This window comes from Sceloporus occidentalis, unplaced genomic scaffold (assembly GCF_023333645.1).
Source record: "Sceloporus occidentalis isolate IW3139 unplaced genomic scaffold, rSceOcc1.0.p SCAF_5, whole genome shotgun sequence".
In the NCBI taxonomy this organism is placed as follows: domain Eukaryota; kingdom Metazoa; phylum Chordata; class Lepidosauria; order Squamata; family Phrynosomatidae; genus Sceloporus; species Sceloporus occidentalis.
Window position 1 is genome coordinate 101,985,801 of NW_028316985.1, and position 21,370 is coordinate 102,007,170.

The window sequence follows — 21,370 nt, forward strand, 5'->3', positions numbered from 1 at the left end:
TGCCAAGAGCACTGCAACCAACTAAACAATATCAGAACACCAAGAAGCAGCTTACCTGCTGAAGGATTCAGAGAAGAGGACTGAATATAAGTGTTCAAAAATGCAGTATTTCTTTATGCTCCAGTGTCACAAATGGGGGATTCAGGTAGTATACAGAAGTTGCATGAAGTAACGCAGAAACAGCCGCTCTGCAGATTTAACAAGTTACATTAGATAAAATTAGCTTGCCAATGATCTTTCTTTATGCCTTTGGCACAGGTCCCTAGTTCCTGTGCCAGAATATAACTCAGCCTGTAATGAAGCATAAAAACATGCAGTTCAAACACATGCATAGTGCTTCGCTATTTACTCCAACTTCCTTCCTCTGTTTCTTCTGTGTAGATTTTCGAACTGTAAGCTTCTTGGGGCAAGTACCTGTCATCTTGTTTTCTAAAGTGCCAGGCACATTGATGGAGTTATATAGAGTAGTTTCTCCAGATTCCCAGGGGATTCATTCCTCGCCCCCGTGGATTCAAAATTTTACGAATATTCAAGTCCCTCCCTTCCTTACCTCCTTCTCTCCCCCACCCCCAGGCCTAGTTTTGCCTCAGGGGCTGGGAGATGGGCTTCCCTCTCTCTGGCGGGAGTGAGGCAAGGTGCAGGGCCCACTGGGGCCTGTAATCCATACTGGTCATCTGCCATGGAGATTCGCCCTCTTGGTGGCACAAGGCCTGGCATGCATACAGCTCACCCCCTCCGTTGCAGCCAATGGGTGCCCTCTTCCTTTCCATCTCAACCTCCATTGCCACTCAGCAGAACCAATCACAGGGGTGACAGGGACAAGATGGGAAACAGGGGCACCTGCCTGCTTGATTCTCATCTTGGGAGGTCCATATTTTAATAAATAATAAAGTGAAATTAAAAATAAATGATCTCACATGAGTGGAGGGAGATTTTATTTGTGCGTAAAGCGGTGTGTGATTTTATCCTGTAATAATGAAATTTGAATGCATAAGCGGAGCCAATCACAGGATGACAGGGACAAGATGAGAAGCAGGGGTGCCTACCCGCTTGCTTCCCATTTCACCCCTGTTGCCTTGTAGCCGGTTCAGATGAGCCAATCAGAAGGATGAGATGGGAAGCAACAGGTACCCATTGGTTGCACTGGAGGGGGGGGCATGTGCACACCAGGCCCTGAATGCCATCGGGAAGGCAAAACTCCATGGCGGCTGGCACCAATTACAGGTCCTGGCAGCCTCCGTACTCTTTCTCACTCCCATCAGACTGAGGGAAGGCCCCCTCCCAGGCCCAAGGCAAAGCTAGGCCTACGGGGGAGGAAAGAAGGAGGTAAGGAAGGAAGGGAGGGGATGGAAAGGAGCATGCAGGAGGGAGATGGGGGAATGCACGTGGCAGCAACCTTGTGAATGATCAAAACCGCGAGTTCCAAAGCTGTGAATCTGAAGGGACAACTATATAACTAGCATCCCAGCCCAAGCCTGAAAATGTACTTTTGCCGTAAACACAGACAATGAAATGTCCTACAACTCCATAACCTATTGCTACAATCTCTCATGAGGTTGAGCTAGGCTAGCCCATAGGTTTACTAGACAGCTGGCAGAGTGAGATGGAGACAAAAGACATTGGTGGAAAACCTGGAGTGAGTCTGATTGAACATGAACTAGAGCTTATTTGAAGGTATACTTCATGGCAGTAGAGGCAGCAAGATGAAACAAAATGAAAGAAAACAAAACAAAACCCTTTATTTTCTGCCATCACTGTACCTGTAAGGAATCATCTAGCAGAACTGTTTCAGGTGGTTAGGGGGTCTCCTACACCTTGGGCTACAAGAACAGAATCTAGACCACTCAACAGTCTGCTGTGAATAATTTATTAAGCACTTTGCAGATAAAACTGTTTGGTTCTGCTTTGATTTTGACGCTGTCATAGAGCTGCAGTATGATTGCAAATGGGAACTGATTACAGTACGCATATAAGTCCTTTGTTACAACAACTCCACTGGCTACCAGTCTGTTTCCAGGGGCAATCCAAAGCATTGGTTATGATCTACAAAACTCTATGCATCTCATGTCTAGGCTATCTGAAAGATTATATCTTCCCATGTGAGCCTGCCAAAACTCAAAACTCTGAGGGTGGTGCTTCCCTTGAACCCACCACATTCACAGGCACATTTGGGGGGATCACAGAACAGAGCCTTCTTCATGGGTGCTCCAACAGTTTGGAACTCCCTTCCTTGGCAGGTTGGGCAGGCTTCCTCCTTGCTACATCCTCCAAGGATTGCGGTTTATAGGGAAAGGGCAGAATTCAATGAACTTTTTAAATGAGAAAAAAGTACCTAAAGTAGATAAAAAGTGGATGACTTTTCCATTTTCATTTTATGCATTCAAATTTCATTATTACCAGATAAAATCACACACCTCTTTACGCACAAATAAAATCTCCCTCCACTCATGTGAGATCATTTATTTTTAATTTCACTTTATTATTTATTAAAATATGGACCTCCCAATCATTATTTAGAGATCTCAGGGTGCCATGCAATTAAAAAAAAAATCTTACAAATTAAAAAAAAGTTTAAATAAGAAAAAGGGCTTTTAAAGGCTAAAAACATGCTAAACACTTTAAACAAGACAGATTAAAACAGTTAAAACAATTTTAAACAGTTTAAAACCATGGAAATGTAAGGGTTTGTGTAAAATCAATTAAGCCCCTAAAACTTGAGCAAAAAACAACAACATGTTTTCACCTGTTGCTTGAATTATAGCAATGTTGTTGCTGATCGGGCCTCCAAGGGGAGAGTAATCCATATGGAGTGCCAAAACAGAGGAGGCCTTCTCCTATGTCCAGCCACAATATATTACCCTGACAGATGGGACACAGAGGAGGGTCCCTCCAGCAGACCTTAAACCTTGGGCAGGCGTATATCCCAAACCAGTATTTAGAAATATTTATTTCAATATTAACACACAATTCATTGTGAACGAATGAATTCTCCACACTCCACACTTCATTAATTACTATTGAATTTATATGTAAATATACATAAACTGTACTTAAATGAAATTTAATATATATATAAAAAACCTTTACAAAAATTGAGGAATAAATTATTATACAAACATGCAAGAAACTAAAAGTTCCCTTTCCCTTTTGAGTACAGTGCAGTTGGTTCCTTTTTGAACTGATGATAGTGTAATTTGAGTGGCAAACCGGGATACAATATTAAAACAACGTGAGGAATAGTGGAGGCACAGAGAGGCTACGCAAAAAAGGCTTGGAGGCTGCATGAAACTTTGACACACACCCCTTTAACATGGTAGAGTAATCCACCAACACTTCAATTGATGAGCCAATGCACTAGCAATAGCACCTTCACTTATATACCACTTCATACCGCACTGAGCAGTCTCTAAGCGGTTTACAGCGTGTAAGCCAATGAAAATCTATTTTAATAAACAAAGCTGATCCAGTAAGGCTATGCCTATTTATTTTTTAGACTGATTTTATTTTGGTGTGTTACTTAAACAGGAACAAAAGAGAAAATATTATAGTTAGTATTTCTTATCTATAGAGATGTGAAGGCCTATTTAAAAAACTGTAAAAATGGTATTCCTCTCCACAGCTTTGTTCTTTATAAAAATTAAAATAATCCAAAATGGATTATGGATTTTTTTCAACATTACAAAATATTTTTAAGACATACTATTTGTCCCCACACTCTTTATAAAAACTATGTAGCAGAGAGACATTTATCTGAGACTATGCACATTATTTCAATGCAATTATTAGTCTTGGTTTCCTTTTCTTAGTTCTTTTTATGAGAGTGTTTTATATCTGCTTGGCGGTATGCGGTTCTAAAGGAGGCAAAATAATTTTCTTTACTAATGTGATGGTTTCTTCCGTTGTTTTTTATCCTCCCCTCTGCTGTTCATAACTGGTAAAATCAAAGAGATTCCTTATAGTTCAGGTATTCCTTACAGTCCAAGACCCTGTATTTCAATTTATAACCAAATTAAAAAAAATGTAAGAACTAGATATGATTTCTAATAATTTTTGAATGAAGTTTACTTTTAACATACTGAACATAACATGACAAGCCAAATTATACAGAATGTAATTTATGTTCCTAAAATAACAAGTTAATTCCAGTCTGTAAAAGATCCTAATATTGCACATTTCAATTTTCCTAAAAACCTCTGATCCCCATCTCCCAGAAAAGAATTAGGTTTTAGCCATGGCTACAAACTTTACAGAAATTTAACATTTGTACCTCAATACACCCACTTAAGGTCTTTGGATGAAAAGTGGGATATAAATATAATAGTTAGTATGCCTCTTCCCTCTGTTGAAGTTTAGAGGATTCATCACAGTACTATATCATCACAGGAAACAATGATATTTTTAGAATAATGCAGTACTGACAGGCATTTTCATTTGCAGTTCCGCCCAAGTTTTGTTCTTCTGTGATCCCTGTCTTGTACATGAATTTAAGCATTCAGCCATAATGCATCTCCTCCCCCACCAGCTGGCAAGGAAGTATATTCAGATACAATGACACATAAGGATGACTCAGGATATCTGTTTGCTCTACCAATTGTTTTTGTTGTTGTTGTGTGCCTTCAAGTCATTTCCAGCTTGTGGTGACCCTAAGGCTAAATGAACCTACTACAAGGTTTTCTTGAAAAAATTTGTTCCAAGAGGATTTGCCATTGCCCTCCCCTGATGCTGAACGAAGGTGACTTGCTGAATGGGGATTCAAACCCAGATCTCCCACAGTCCTAGTACAATACTCTATTGGAGTCCTCAATATTGTACTGGTGCATGAATCTGTGTTTTAATGGTATATGTTTTAATCTGATTTTGATTTTTTATTCTTTAATAGCTTTTTAACTTTTGTATTTTGTAACTTTTAACTATGTTTTTTTTTAAAAAATGTTATAAGCTGCTTTCATCAACAACACTCTACTACACCATGATCCCTCTCTCGCTCCACCAAAAGGTCCTATTTTTCTTTCTTGGTTAATAAAATCTCCAAAGGAAGAAAGACCAAATGTGTCTTCATTCTGCAGCACTGTGTAAATTTACAGCACTTTATAAATAAAGGTTAATAATAATAATAATAATAATAATGATAATAATAATAATAATCAGAAATAGTGAGTGATGGGCATGCCTATGATGAACTCTGCTGTGGATTTAATCACAAAGTCCTACACTGCCACCTCATCATGACATGGAGGTGATCCGGGACTCTCAAAAGATACACCAGCCAAAGTACAACTGTTGTATAGGTATTAGGAGAATACAAAAAGGCCTAGGGTTGCAAATATGCACCGAGCTCACATTAAGACTGTGACCCTGGCAGTAGAGATCAATGTTGTGTGGCAAATCTTCCATTGTCAGCAGGTCAGTTGTCTGTAATCTCCCTAGGAGCCAATGACAAGGGAGAACTGTCCTTGGAAGAAGATTTATCATCAGGCACCTATCTCCTAGGGCAATTCCTCCCACCAAGAGTCACATAAACTACAGATGAACCCCCTCTCTGCTCCAGTTTCAGTCTAGGTAGGTATCTGTCAAAACGGAGGGAAGTTCATGCCTCAAGACTGAGCCTCCTCATTATGTACAAATTTGGCAGTGTTACATATACATTGCACCCGTGTCATTATACGCTGAAAGCAGAGACAAAAGAAGTGGTGCTGTGTGCTGGAAGGAGTAATGGTGTGTGCGCACATGGCATGTGCGTGCTGCTGCACCACCACAAGCATGAACCCCATTACTTCTAATGAGGCTCAAGCATACACAGAATTTCTTTTATGTGCGGGGGGAGGGGCGGAACGGACCCCCCATGTAAAAGAAGGTACCACTGTACTAACAAAGGAGAGGGAATCACGCAGAGTCCCCAAAGTGATTGCAGATGCCAGTACTCCTCATCACTGGCTATGCTAACTAGAACTGCTGGAAACTGCAGTCAGACAACAGTTGGAGAGCTGAACAATTCCCACCAGTGGTGTCACTTGGGGGTGTGGTGTGGTGTTGCAAACCGCACTGGATGACACCCCAGTGAGAGTGCGCAGCTGCCTTCTGAATCTCACATGGCAATGGCCATGTGGGACTTGGAAGGCTGGGAGATGTTGGCTGCATAGTACTTGGAAGGCCAGCACAATGGCCACATAGTACTTGGAAGGCCAGGGCAGCTGCTGCAGTGCCATTCTACCTTGCTGCTGCAGTGAGATGGGGTGAGTGATCTTTTGGCCCTGTCCCCAGAAGCCCTGCCTCTCCACACTGGGTGACACCCCAGCACTGAGTCCCACTCCTATCCTAACACAAAGACATACTTCATAAGGTAATAATATATACATTTCTAAGCAGGAGCCTTGAAATTTTATGTAGCAGAGTAGTGTCAAGGCTGTCATTAACTGAACAGCAGTACAGTTTTATGAAGAGGCAGATGGTGAGAAGTGTCTCTAACCTTCTCCTTCTGTTTCCTTCTATGTTTCCTTTTATATTGCCAGGGCTCAGATGTGCCCAACACTGCTAAGTAAAGTATTTGTTCATTAGGAGCAGCAACCAACTTCTAGCAGGACATATGGTACTTTTTGTCATGCAGCCCTTTTATTGGCAGAAAGCCTGCTACAGCCCCATGGATGTCAGACTAACTAACTAAATAAAGAAATAAAAATAATTTTCAAAACCCCACAGCAATGCACACTCAGGATGAAGGAACAACTGAATAGTATCATCAGCTGATAATCAAATAGTAGTTCATCTGACAGAAAATGAGTTGACATCTCAGTCCTACATTTAATGGATACCTGGCTATATCATAAAAAGCCAGTCCCTGACATTCTGTCATACCTCAGAGTGAACAAGCCACAGAACCTAGGACAGGAATCTGAAAAGGAAGTTATGAAGAGAGGAGCCAAAGAGCAAACTTAGCCATAATTCCAAAGTGCACTTATGAGAGATTGGGTCCCATGCATTCATAGGAAGAAAAGAACAATCTTGTCTTCTTTGTGGGAAGTGGTTATAGTAGGGGAGCTTTACTCCGGGCACCAGGTATCCTTGATTGACCTGTCTGCAGAGAGAGCTCTCTCTCCACACAATAATTTGTCACAGATACCTTTGAATGTGGTTGATGTGAAGGGGAAGAACTAGATGTTAGGTTTTCAATACAGGTTGCATGCCCTGAATAAAATTCAAGGCCTGTCATATATTTTAAAGGTGCTGGATCCTGTCTGATCTTGGAAGCTAAGCAGGATCAGCCTTCAATAGTACTTATATGGGAGACTGCCAATGAATACTAGGTGCTATATGTCAGAGAAAGGAACTGGCAAAACCACCTCTCAGTATTCCTTGCTTAAGAAGACCCTATGAAATTCATGGAGTCACCCTAAGCCTAAATCAACAGGCAATCTGAAGGCACATGCAAACACACATAGAAAGAACATTAGGTGCCTCTGAACAGAAGGACAGAAAGAAGGAGAATAAGGAAAACAGAGGGCTAGAGAAGTAAAGATTAACTGGAGAAGCTTCTGATTAACTGAAAAGGTTACAAGGACTTTCACTATGTTCCCAGAATTCTGGATTATACAGATCACAGCACTGGTGATCAGAAAAAGTATTAAGAGCAATGGAAGAAACAGCATATTAGACGTATTTTAACAGCTGAATCATTTTAAAGATGACTCAATCATTGCTTTATTTCTTCTTAGTTCACTTTCTGTTATTAGTTACTATTGTACTCCAAAAGCATTTAATAAGATAATGCTCATTAAATTGTTCTTCAATAAGTAATCATTGCCATGCAATATGCACTCCTTACCTACTTCTTTAGCTGCCCCCGGTCTACCTTTGCCTCCGGAGCTTGGAGGGGGCCTTCCCTCAATCTGGGTGGAGTGAGCCAGGGTGTGGGGGCTGCTAAAGCCTGTAATCTGCACCTCGCCGGCCGGCTGCCATGGCGATTCCCCTTCCCGCCGGGTGCACACTCCACCTTCCCTGCCACGGCCAATAGGTCCCTGCTTGCTCCCTCTCTCTGCCCCGTCACCCTGGAGATGGATCAGCTGAGCCGTCTCCTAGGCAATGGGGCAGAGAGGGGAAGCAACTGAGAGGACCCTCTGGTCCCTCTCTCTGCCCGATTGACTTGGAGATGGCTCGGGTGAGCCAGCTCCAGAGTGATAGGGCAGAGAGAGGGGAAGCAATTGAAATGACCCTCTGCTCCCTCTCAATGCCTCATTACCTAGGAGATGGCTCAGTTGATCCAGCTTGAGGGTTACGGGGCAGTTAGCAAGTGGGGACCCAGTAGTCATGGCGGAGAGGGGCGGGGTGTGAACTCAGCGGGAAGGAGAATTGTTATGGTGGCTGGCTGGCAAGGTGCGGATTACAGGCCCTGACAGCCCCTGCACCCTGTCTCACTCTTCCCGAACTGGGGGAAGGTTCCCTCTAAGCCCCAAAGACAAAGGTAGGCCAGAGGTGGCAAAAGGAGGAGATAAGGACAGAGGGGAGGGAAAGGAGCATGGGGGAGGGAGGCGGCAACATCGCGAATAATTAAAACCGCGAGTTCCAAAGCTGCAAATTCAGAGGGACGACTGTACATCAGTTTGGCCTACATTTTCCATCCCTCCATACTTTTCATATTTATTTCCCTCCCAACCCAAGTGGAAAGAAAAAAATATAAAGATTTTAATCAGTTGAGAACAGTTCACTTTCTATGAGTTTTCTCTCTCTCTCTCTCTCTCTCACACACACACACGTGCAAAGCAGATAATCTCACTTTATTATTATGTCTAATTCAAGAAAGATTAAAAGAAGAGCGGAACCAGAGACTCCAGCTTTCCTCTCTTCTGTAGCTGGAAAGAATGAGAGTCAGACAGCAACCAGAAGACCATCTGCTCCAGAGTGAAGATTAAAGGTAAAACTAAGAAGGGTTTTTAAAAAGCACTTTCTGCTTAGTGTGACAAACACAAAAAGCTTTCCCCTGTACTCACAAACACTGCTTTCAAAGAAAACTGGCCAGGAGGCATTGTGTTATCTACACCACCTACAAGTATTCTATGCATCTAACCCCAAGAAACTTCAGTTCTGCAGCAATTTCTGGGAGTTAGGGAAATAATGTTTGTTAAATCCATTACACACTACCAGCCTGGATCAATCCTATTAACCTCATTCACCTTTCTTTATCTTGAAGCACCCATGAACAGTCATGCCTAGTGGATGAGTTAGATCTTTTGGCACGGCAAGAGTTTAATTAAGTTAAAAGAACTTGAAATAAATCTGTTTTAGAGAATGAATGCAATAAAAAAGTTATAATAAAAGAAATGCAACTTACACTAAACTAAAAATTCACAAGAACATGATAAAATATCTAATGCAGCCATAATAGCTTTCAAAATATCATCAGATGACCTAGGAAACATCACAGGTCATTTCCGATAATGTGTGGAGAGGTACTCAGAGTGTGACAAAAACACTGATGAAACCTTACTCTTCTCTCTCTTGAGGTTCAAAAGGGATGTTGGGGACAAAGAGGAGGGCACCACCTAGGAGATGAGGTCATGTTGTGTGGTAAACTTTCATTGTGACACTGCAGACAAGAGAAGAAACTATGAGCAGTGGGGATGTCACCAGGTGCAATAGTACACCTGGGGGTGTGCAGCTGCCCTCTAGGTCCCGCACGGCCACGGCCACACAGCACTTGAAAGATAGGGGTCTGCTGAGAGGGCCAAGTGTGCCCCCCACTTCGCTGTCATACTAAGTGCCATGGCAGTGAGGTGGGGGAGCGCCCTTTTGATCCTGCCCCAAAGCACTGCCCCCAGAAGCCCCACCCCCACACTGAGTGATACCCTAGGCAGGGATACCACTGGCAATGAGCACCTGTCATTAATGGGAGCAATGTCATGGGACATGAATGGGAATGGGCTTGCATTCATTTTGCCTTATTGGGATGGGAACCACTCAGCTAGGATTGATCTTGTTTGTAGTTATAAAAGAAGTTCTCATTCAGAAAAAAAGATTCTTAAAGAGATAGGAAGGTGGATGTTTTTGTTTCTGTCAGGGGGATGACTAGCAAACCAACCTGCAATCATATGTAGGATAATAATGTATCCACCTCTCCCTCCAGCATGGAAATGTTATACGTAGAAGACCACATATTTGATACAATTACTTGTCATCAGCCCTTCAGAAGGTATGGCACTGGTGTGAGGAAGTAATCATATGATCCTCCCACATGACACCCAACTTTATCATGTTGTATATATTAACCATTCAGCTACGAATTTTATCAATGTACCCTTTGATTCTTTCATTATTATCATTGATTATTTCAATCAGTCTTCTTCCTGCTATGGGGAAAAATGATTACTTCTTTGAGGTTTTTGTCCAGTATTTCATGCAAAAAACATTGTTTCCAGAAACCTCTTTTTTTCTATGCAAAAGTTACCTTTTATTTTGCAAAATACATCAACTTTTCACATAAAAAGTTTGCTTCTGGAAACAGTGCTTTTTGAAAAATGAAAAATCTCAGGGGTTTACACAAACACACAATTTTCATGCAAAATACACTAGAAACACAAATGTAATTTGTACAAATAATGTGTATGTCTGGAGACCGTGTGTGTGTGTGTGTGTGTGTGTGTGTGTGTGTGAAAACTAGTTTCTGTACAAAAATGACTTTCACATGAAAATGTCCTTTAAGAACAAAAATATTTTTGTGGGGAAATTGTTGAAAAAAATCCACAATTGTGTGGCAATGATTACTTACTGAAGAACAGTTTAATCTCCCAAAACACTTCAGGATGTATAAATATTGAATGAAAGCTGCATTAAATTCTTGCTTCTGTGTTATACCTATTTACTGAGGTTTTGGGAAACCCATTTCTCAGATAGGAAACAAAATACAATGACTATTCTTTCCATCTCTACCCTGCACAGGCCCCTCACTGTAACACCACCACATTATTGGTTATAAATTTTCAGTCCCAAGAATCTTCTTTTTTTATGCGGCATTTCTTAAAACTAATTTCCAGCCATTATATCTAAGCATATATGAAATGTCTGATGAAAACTCAGAAGACAAAACTAGCCTATACACAGAGTGAATAAGCAAGTGTTTAATTTGTCTTTGATTCTTATTTATTTGTACAGTGGGATCTTGCCATCCACAGGATTGCCATCTGCAGATACGAGCATCTGCAGGTGGCAAGCCCTATTGTTTTCAATGAAGGAGCATGCACTCAGCCATAGTAGCAGCCATGTGCACATTGTGCCCACAACTGGGGACAATGGGACTTGAGACTCCACATTTGTTCTTATCCACAGAGGGGTATGGAATGGATCCCCATGGATAAGAAGGAAAAGTGTACTTCTACAGTTGCATTTGAGCAGATAATTGTAATTTATGATTTTAGATGCTGTACTCGTAATTTTAGACAAGTGTTATCTGTCATTTCAGGTGTGTACTATTTGTTATTGTTGTTGTGTGACTTCAAATAGTTTCCCACTTATGATGACCTTAAGGCAAACCTATCATGGGGTTTTCTTGGCAAGATTTCTTCAGAGGAGGTTTGACATTGCCTTTCCCTGAGGCTGAGAGCATGTGACTTACCCAAGGTCACCCAGTGGATTTCCATGGCTGAATGGGAATGTGAACCCTGACTTCCAGAGTCATAGTCCAATGTTCAAACCATTACATTATGTTGGCTCTTTGAGATGTGTATTAGTAACTTAAAATCTTAAGTGTGGAGGTTAGATTAACAGCTATCCTGTGTTCTCATGAGGAAGGGCAGGATATACACTGAATAAATATATAAAAAGAAATTAAAATTTCAACAACCAGTGAAATTCTCCTTCCATCCCCTTCTCCAAGACTGATTCACAACAGAATTAAACATGCTAATTAAGTATAACCACATGTGCACAATTAAAATATGCAGAACATTTGTTCACATGTGGATTGCCTTGACACAGAATCATTTTATGATTTTAGGATAACACTTCTTCTACGTTGTCCTGCAGCCATATGACTGAGGTAAGAGAACTTCTGTCATATTCTTCACTACAGATGCAATGGGTGGGGGGAGACTTTAACATACAAAAGTGAACAAACCACAATCACGCCCACAGGAAAAGATGAGTGAATGATGTCTTATCTTTGTAGACATCTTTTAACCTTTACATATTTTATCTCTACATCTCTGTTCACTTATGCTGAGAGGCAAATCCTACCAATACTTTCACAGCATATTAAAGAATACTGGAAAATTACTATACAGGGGTATTTAAAACTACCTTGCACCCTAGGCAGTTTTCTCTGAGAAATAATGTCTAACATCTGCATAGGCAAAACAACAGTACCCTTGTGAACTTATCTTCACATTCTGAGTGTATAAAATACAGAAGTCTTATAAACAACTAACTGCAGCAGCAATGTAGATGTCAATTTTTATTCCCTTTGTCTTATATAATAGTATTAAAGACACTTCTAGTCTTCTTGCTCAAAAGTTTACAAGACGGTGAAACGTTCTGTCAGACACCCAAGATCTGTTCTAACAAGATGTGCTTTAAGGTAAAGATACAATCTCAAATTTCCACATTGCTAGACAGGGAACTCTTTATGCACTAGACCAAGAGTGGGTGGTATTTATCTATTTGTTTAGGACTTTCAGGTATTCCATGTACCATTAATGTCCTGACACACAACCTAATATAACTTACCAGAGGTTATCTTTTTTAACCCACAGTATACGTTCTTTGTGCATTATCAGACTTCGTGGATTATTTGAAAAGCTGAGCTAGTTGGATCTAGCTTGTTCTATGAAGATATAAACCAGTGCTCTCAAATACAGTGAGCCCTTAATATCTGCTAGGGGTTGATTCCAGGACCCCCTTATGGATACCAAAATCTGTGGATGCAGAAGACTTATTATATACAATGGTGTAGTAAAATGGTGCCCCTTATATAAAATAGCAAAATAAAGGTTTGCTTTTTGGATTTTTTTTCAGGGGATGGAGGATATTTTCAGGCTGTGGATGGCTAAATCTATGTGTGCAGAATTTGTGGTTATGGAGCACCAACTATATGAACACATCTATTCTAATTCAAGCCCAAAGTAGCCTTGAAGACTAACTAGAGAAAGGGTTAGATGCATGTCATGCACATTTGGAACAACAGGTCTTCCAATTAGAAAAGAAATTTCTAGACTAAGAGTTACAAAGCTTGTTCTACAACTGGAGATATCTGACCTAAAATTCACATAACATAATTCAATATAGTTAAAGCTCTAGGACATCTCCAGTTCTCTGTTACAAATTAAGACATTGGGGCTTTCACTGTCAAGTGTAGCCTTTTCTCTTACATCTCTGGTTTTGTTTTTTTAAATACTGTTATTTTGCCTCAAGAAGAGTTCTGGAAAACCCAAAAGTTTAGTGGCACTTTAACTGGTGGCAAAGAATACATTACTGTCCTGTTATTTTGTTATTATTTTATTTATATTTCTAAAAGTTGAATAACTAAGGTATTTAGAATTTTGTGGGAAGACATGCTTAATATTTTTAGCGGAGTAATTCATTTTCCTTCTAATTATTTACGCCTAATGTAGCTGCTAGTCACTACTACATGAGCAATTTATGGCTGACTTGAGTCTATTCTAGTGGGGTCTAGTAATTGGACTCAGGCTTTAATGCTAAAATTAATATTACTATATTAAAATATGGTATTACATTATAATCAAAATCAAAGCCTTCATGTAGGTGTACTCTTCAGAAACAGAAAGCAGTATGCAAACCTACAAGTGAATTGTATCAAACATCTATCGCAAATGCTTCAACTGTCTACTGTACTGACTAATTCAATTCAACATTTCAGTTCTAATTAGAATCAGGGACGTAGCCAAGGGGGGGGGGTTCTTGGGGTCCAGACCCCCCCCCTTCCATTAGAAAAATGAATGGTGTGCGCTGCTGCGCCGCCGCACCCAAGCCCCATTATAATGGTGGCACTTAGTCTGGACCCCCCCCCCCTTCCCAAAATCCTAGCTACGTCCCTGTTAGAATGCATTTACAACCTGGGTTTTGTAGAATTTATCTTCCCCTATGTCATTCTGATAAGGTTAGACTGCTCAGTGGAGGAAGATGTTCTTATGTGGTTTAAACGTGTAAGGTTTAAAACTTAGACTGTGACACAGTCTTGTTATGTTCCATTCTTTTACCATTGCACTAGCACTTTTAAAAAGGTCTTTTTTTAAAGAAAGTGCTACCGCAGTGGTACAAAAATGAAAGATAACAAGTCTGTGTCACAAGTTAAGTTTTAAATCAACCACTTCCTTCCTCCACCATGTCTATTATTCTGAATGAGAGAAAAAACTCTCAGTCTGCCCTAGCACTCTCAAAAAAGCTGGAAAAATAATCCATGGTTTGCTTGAGGTTTATTTCTCTGGCTTGTCATGCGAAAGAAACTTGCAGCATGAATGATAAAGCAGAGTGCGTAAGCATGCTATATCATCACCAACCAGTAAAAATTCTAGAGACTTCTGGCTTGAGATTGTCTGTTAACATGATTATCATGTCAGTAATTGCTGAAATGCTGAAGTCAACAGAAAGCCATCATTGTAGGATTTTGGCTGTGACTTGTTTTCCATATTTTTGCTTCTATTTTGACACTATTGTATTTGTTTTTGAATGCTGTCATGAATTTTCGGCTTCCTTTTGGAGACAAACTAATACAGTCAGCCATCCACATTCACTGGTTTCTCTTTCACCAGTGTGATGATTCGTGGATGTGATTAATATGTTCTCTCCAGGAATCTCTAGGTCTTCTGACAGAAGTTGACTACAAAGTCATGCTGGAGGTCCTAGTGTTCCTTAGAGAAGTGTTCTCTCAGGTAAAGAAAGGCATTCACAATTTTTATTTACATTCACTTATATTTATGGTTTTTCTACTTTCATGCAGGGGAGAGCTGTGCCCCTAACACCTGTACAATAAGTGAAATGTAGGGGTTTCCGCACTGGCAAAATAAAGTAGCTTCAATCTATCAGGAAGTTTCAAACTGACCTGAAGCTTTTCTGTCCAGACGATACAAAACCCAGTGGAAAATGACCTGAAGCCATGCTCCGGGGCTTAAAACCAGAGCAAAAAGAAGCTCTGATACTCTGCCTGAATGGAGAAAATGTGCATGCATATAAACAGCACAGTGCGCATGTGGAAATGTGGGAAAGCACAGTGTACAGAAGCAGTCTGGAGCATGCACCCTGGGACTGGTGTGATGCAGCCACCAGCACAATTGCTTTCCATACTTTTTTCCTCGTTTGAGCATACAGGCACATGAGTGGCCATATGTATCATTGACCCATCGCACCATCAAGCTGTCACACACCCTATGAGTGAAAGTAAGACAAACAGACAGTTCAACAGGGTGGCATGGGGTGAAGAGGTAAAAGTGAGCATTTATAGGGGACCTCTATGAATGTGCTTTGCCAATGTGTCACTAGGCTCATTCATACACTATACGGGCAGTATATTGCTTGTGTGACTGTGTGGCTGGTCATACTGGGCATCCAATGGGTGAGAGAAAGGAGGTCATTCCAGTATTGGGTGGTGTGTTCATGTGATGGTGTGCATGCATGGTGGGGAGGTGAGTGGACCTCTAGGATCGAACTTACAGTGTTGTGACACAGTGGTAAATGCTGGTACTGCAGCCACAGCATTGTAAGTTCAATCCTAGAGGAGGGCTCAAAGCTCCAGTCAGCCTTCCATCCTTTCATAGGTCAGTAAAATGAGTACCCAGCTTGTTGAAAGCAATTCACTTACACATTGCAAACAGCTTAAAGAGTGATAAGTGGTATAGAAATGTACTTGCTATTGCCATTACTAAAAAACCCAAAAGCTGTGGCTTTACATCGCATGGTACGGATTGCCAGTTGGTATTTAGCCCACCTTGGGAGCAGGCCATGCAGATAGTGAGATTTCCAAGCAGGTTGGGATGAAATGGTATCAGCATGCTTTTTCCTGTCCATCTGCTCAAGCCCTAAAGCATTATTTTATTCATCCAAAATAAATAAAGAGGGAAAATAATGAAATGACGTAAACAGTTAAACCCATACATACAGTCTATAAGTCAAGAAGAAAATTCTTACAAGGTATTAAGAATAAGGTAGTGTCTGCTGTTGTTTAAGAAAAGTTTGCATCAGAACAGACGGAAAATTACAATTAGTAAAATTCATCACAGATTGGAAGAGTTCACCCTTTTCATTTACAGTGCTCAAAGTCCAAGCAGTGCTATCTCTGGGAGCACAACTGGTGCATTTGGGACAACATGTGAGACCAAAACAATCAAATACCAATCACACTGAAGTGCCATTAGATATGAACCAATGCATATTTATAAACTTCCTGCCTGAAAATTCAATTAGTCATATTAACTCAGAAACAAACCAGCACTATTCAAGCTTTTGTAAAAAGCTTAAAACAATTCTGCAAGAAAAAGAGCAGAGGTAACCAAATCCCCTCTTCATCACTCAGAGCAACAGTCTCAAGAGCCTCCACAACATAAGGAGGTTCACAACTGAAAATCCTGGAAACCCAGGGTTCCCAACCATGTGGAGGAGGCTCTACAGACAGAGGATCTTGCCTTCTTTAGATTCTTACTGTCCATATTGCAGAACGATGACAGATGACACAGGATTAGCACCTCTTGTAGAATTTGTTTGAATGTGTATAGAGTTTGTATAAATAGCATATAAATGAGACTGAAGAAAACTGTACTAAGACTCTCGGTTTTGGCAATCTTTGATATGAATTTCCCAATGCTATGTGGAAAATCACTTCTGGAATGAATGGGACTTCTCAAAACAGACTGTGATATAACAAGGGGGAGGGGGAGACAGAATGCTCTTCAGAATCAAAAATCGACCTAGGCATATGCAAGACCACAGTTGTTTCCATAAAGTAGATCTTTAGACCTTACCCAATGTAACTGGGGCTGTCAAAGCACTCATAAGCCACTCAAAAGCGCCCTTTTTGTTTTTTAACAGAAACATCTAGAACTGCAGAACAGCATTAGCACACAGCAGCATGTAAACCCAATCTCTCTGCAAATCGCTTAGCTATGTGAATGGGTACAAAAGTCCTATTCATAGGCTAAGCACATACAGCAGCCACACCAGTTCCTATTAATATTGTCAGCAGGGCAAACAATTCCCTAGCAGTGAAACAGAGCAGAAACTTTACTAAAAATTTCATCTGCTACCCGGATAGTGACAGGGTGAGAAAGATTCAATGAACATATTGTGCTGAGTTCTAAGAACCTGCACTTAGCATGTAATGAGATGATGGAATGACAGCCATGGATAAGGTAGCAACCCAAGACCTTGCACAGCACACAATGTGTAAGGTGGCAAGGTCTCATCATGAGGCTGCTCCAGCTGTTAATATTTGATGGGCTGTGCTGAACTTCACCTCCAGCATTCAAGGCGTAAATGAGCCTCAGTATTTATTAGGTGTAAAGTTCTTGTTCTCATGGCTATGTGGGAAAGCTTGCAATGACACCTGCGAACACAAGCCCAAAGATACCCTCAAGTCACTTTCCACATTTTCATAGTTGGACTGCAAGTGTTAATTATCATTAACTGACTGAGTGATAAAAGTTTTAACTGGCTGGAAATTCAGAGTGCAAATTCTAATCAATGGGCCTGGAAGTTATAGAATCAGTTTATTCTAAATTGGTATTAATGTTGGTGTGCTAGTAAAAATGGGGCAAATAGGAAATGCTTTGTTTTACATTAAATGGCAAATTCTTACACATTTCTGAACAGCTCAGTTCTGTTATATACATTAAAATAAGAAAGATGGTAGAATTCTGAGGTGATAAACTATCTATATCAGTAAATGGTGCCAGTGACAGTAAACACAGTTTTAGAATCTTCCCTTGTAATAAAATAAATAAATAACTAAAAATCCATGTGCAAAGAAAACTAGGACAGCAAAAAGCAAAAGGGCCTAGTCTCTCTCTTGATGAAAGAACAAGTAAGAAATTTTGCAATATGATAATAAGCCACTGGCCACTGCTAAGACGAAAGGTGATGTGTAAGTCATGTGCTAAGGCTCTGAAATTTAAAATCTTTGCTACATTAGAACCTGTTTTTGTCAAAGAAGTAATACTGAGACAATTTATTCCAGTACTTGCTTTTCCACTCAGTAAAGTGATTATTCCTCATTCTCATATTCTGGATCTATGTACATCCTTCTCAGTTAAATGTTCACAAACCCAGAATTAATGGAATAGCAGATAAGCAGTTCATTGTACATCAGCTGTCTGCTTAATTGCAAAAAAGAAATGTAGCAGACACTAAAGAGACAGAATGGTATCACACTCCAGTGTAACAGCAAAGGAAAACAAATGTACTTGCTGAAATCCTAAATAAGTGTTTGTTGTTGTTGTTAACTGCCTTCGTGTCAGTCTCAATCCATGGTGACCCTGCTGATGAGACATCTCCACTGCTCTACCCAACTCCTGCAAACTCATACTCGTGATCTCTTTAATAGAGCCCATCCATCTAGCATGCAACCTTCTTCTGTTTCTACTTCATTCCACCTCTCCTAGCATTATTGGTTTTTTCCAGTGATTCATATCTTCTCATGATGTGTCCAAGTACGTCAGCTTAAGTTTTGTCATCTTGGCTTCCACAGAGATTTCTGGCTTTATCTGCTCTAGGATCCATTTGTTTGTTTTTTTGGCTGTCCATGGGATCCTGAGCACTCTTCTCCAGCACCACATCTTAAAGGAATTGTTTTTTCTTCTTCTTATCTTCTTTCTTAACTGTCCAGCTCTCACATCCATATGTGATAACCAAAAAAAACCAATGTCTTGTATGATTCTAACTTTTGTGCTGAACTGCATACAGGTTGCTCTTCGCTTACATGGGGATCCATTCCGGATGACCCCCCCCCCCTCGGCATAAGGGGAATTCCATGTATGCTCAAGCCCCATTTAAATGCATGGGGCTTTGTATGTGGCGGCAGGGCAGCACGCATGCACCATGGGCATGCACGCCATTACCCCTCATGGGACGTGTTGCCCACTTTCACAGCGTGGCTTAAGTGCACCCGCGTATGATGCAGGCGTGCTGTATTTTGCATTTTAGAATCTTTTCTAGTTCTTTCATAGCCGCTCTTGCCATACTTAATCTTCTTCTGATTTCCTAGCTGCAGTCCCCATTACCTGGGGGGGGGGTGTTTACAAGGGGTGCGGACCACACCGGGTGACACCCCAGAAGTGGGATGACACCCCAGACGAGGGCATAACACCCAGCCGGTCCCCTGCCCCCTGGGGGGCCTTCCTGGGGCCTTGGACCTGCTCTCTGGGCTGCCGTGGGGCCTCTAGTGCCCAATTTGGGTCACTGTGGGGCCTTCAGGGCCCTTCTGGGCTGGCACGGGGCCTCCAGAGCCCCATCTGGGCCACTCGCACAATCCACTGGCGTGCGTGTGCCAGAAGCCCCACCCCCAGAAGCCCAACCCACTGCACCAGGTGTAACCAAGTTGGGGTACGTCACTGCCCCTTACTATCAGTGTTTAATCCCAAATATGAGAACTCTTTTACTATTTCTATTTCCTCATTGTCTAGTTTGAATTTATGTAAGTTCTCCGTGGTCATTATTTTTGTTTTCTTTATATTCAACAGTAAGCCTGCCTTTGCACTTTCTTCTTTGATCATCCTTAGTAGTTCTTCGAGATCTGTGAAGTTTTCTGCTAGTATTATGGTGTCATCTACATATCTTAGATTGTTGATATTTCTTCTTCCTATTTTCACCCCTCCTCCTTCTGTGTCCCAGCCTGCTTTTCTTACAATATTTTCTGCATAAGAGTTGAACAGGTAGGGTGATAAGATACAGCCTTGTCTTAACCCTTTGCCAACTGGGAACCAGTGTTCGGTTCTGACTGTAGCCTCTTGTCCTGAGTACAGATTCCTCATCAGGACTATCAGATGTGTTGGCATTCCCATGTCTTTAAGAGCATTCCATAGCCTTTCATGATCTATGCAGTCAAAGGCTTTGCTATAATCTATAAGACCACTGATTGCCAGGGTTGACTCAGCTGATTTGGCTGGCGAGGTGGGTGTCCCCTTTCTCCCTCATCGCTCCATGTGCATCCCTCCTGAAGCTGCACACTCAGTGGAAGAGGACCGCCATCCCAGACAGATGTCCTTTGGTTAAGGGTATACAATAGCTGCGCTCCTGGCTAGAACCTCCAAACAAGCTATAAAACACATGATGATTTCCTTTTGAAGTTCCTTGGTGCACTCCATTAGTCATCGTATGTTTTCAGTGTGGTCCCTAGTGCCTCTTCCTTTCCTGAACTCTGCTTGGACCTCTGTAATTTCTCTCTCCATGTATGGTAGGAGCCTCTCTTGCAGCATTTTGAGCATTATTTTGCTTGTGTGGGAGATCAGTGCTATGGTCCTATAGTTGCTGCAGTCTCTTGTGTCTCCTTTTTTGTAGGTGGGGATGTATATTGATCATTACCAATCTGTTGGCAATCATTTTGTTTTCCATATCTGCTGACATATGTTGGTCAGCACTAGAGTAGACTCTGTCAATGTGGATTGCAGCAGTTCGATTGGAATATCATCTGTTCCTGGAGACTTGTCCCCCCCCCCCCCCGCCATTTCTCTTATTGCAGGTTCAGCTTTGTTGACGCCCCTCACATGTGATGAGGGCGTCAAAATGGCGGCGCCCTGTACTTAAGGGTGCCGCCATTTTGACATGACAGACGCCTAGCGTCTGCACGTCTCAGCGCCCTTGTGACGCCGCAAGTGCACCATTGGCGCCTTGCAGCATCACAACCGCACCGCACAAAGAACCCGCTTTTTGCAGGTTCTTTTTGCTGTGCGAGGGAGCCGCACGGTTTGTCCGCTGTGGCTCCCTCGCGCAGCAAACCAGGGGAGCGGGAGACCGCCTTTTGGGCGGTCTGTATCCCGCCTAGGATTCAAATCCCCACGTGGCCATGGAGGCCCGATGGGTGACCTTAGGCAGGTCACACACTCTCAGTCTTAGTGGAAGGGAAAGGCAAAACTTGTCTGAATAAATCATACCAAGAAAACCCTTTGGGGTCACCATAAGTCAGAAACAACTTGAAGGTGCACAAAATAACAACAACTGTGCAGATCTCTGGTTGCTACCTGACTTAAATGCTGTGTTTCTTTCACCACCATTTTATTATGATTTTTATCAAATCATATACATCACTTTTTTGTCAGTTACTGCTATTATACTTCCACTTTGGCCTGTGTCTGATATCTTCTGAATTTTTATTTGTCTTTATTTAATTTCTATCTCACCTTTCTCCCAAGGTGCCTCACAAGTGGAGTTGAAACAAAATACAGTTAAA

General features: G+C 41.4%; 1 protein-coding gene across 3 annotated transcripts in view; it reads right to left on the minus strand.

The window, feature by feature from the left end:
• LOC149312595 (proline-rich protein 5-like) overlaps positions 1–21,370 on the minus strand; it is a 91,829-nt gene that overhangs the window by 60,167 nt on the left and 10,292 nt on the right. For 2 of the 3 annotated variants that reach the window (XM_089524940.1, XM_089524939.1), the window contains exon 2: positions 56–188. The exons of the other annotated variant lie outside the window; for it this stretch is intronic. The gene's annotated coding sequence lies outside the window, so the exon portion shown is untranslated. The remainder of the gene's footprint in view (positions 1–55; positions 189–21,370) is intronic. 3 annotated transcript variants of the gene reach the window in all.